This window comes from Triticum dicoccoides, chromosome 2B, assembly GCF_002162155.2.
Source record: "Triticum dicoccoides isolate Atlit2015 ecotype Zavitan chromosome 2B, WEW_v2.0, whole genome shotgun sequence".
Taxonomy (NCBI): Eukaryota; Viridiplantae; Streptophyta; class Magnoliopsida; order Poales; family Poaceae; genus Triticum; species Triticum dicoccoides.
This window is the reverse complement of record NC_041383.1, coordinates 777,507,296-777,507,978: the sequence shown is the minus strand read 5'-3', so window position 1 is coordinate 777,507,978 and position 683 is coordinate 777,507,296.

Below are 683 nucleotides of genomic sequence, written 5' to 3'. Positions count from 1 at the left end.
ACCTTTTCAGAGTTCATTTGTAGTGATTTTCAATTTAAGGGTCATTTAGCTCAAAAAAATCAATACATGCATGAAAAATACCAAATGAAGTCAGAGAGGGTTGAAAATTGATGATGTGGCTTTGAATGGTGCATTTTGAACACACAAAAATTCTGGAGTACAAATAAGTTCAAAAAAACGGAATCCCTTTGTAACAGATGAGTTTCCGTCTGAAACCCTGATACTTCGAAAGAGATTATCCATTTTGCACACGAAGTGCATCCAGTTTTTGTCGTAACCCTCTCAACTTTTTAGCACATGCTATATGTGTGAAATGATGATACCATGCCAACTTTCAACCTTTTCAGAGTTCATTTGTAGTGCTTTTCAATTTAAGGGTCATTTATCTCAAATAATGAATTAATAGCAAAAAAGAATGAACTAATAGCAAAAAGAACGAACTGAAAACAAAAAGAATGAACTAATAGCAAAAATAATGAACTAAAAATAATCAATTAAAATATTCTATTACGATCAACTAAAACAAAACTATAATATCCTTCAATAGCAAAAAGAATCAACTAAAAAGCTTTTATAAAACTCCAATAGCAAAAGGAAAAAACTCAAAAAACTTTTATAAACCTCTAGTATTACTGAAACTAAAATTATATAAAATTTATGCAACCAAAATTATCAAAGTATTT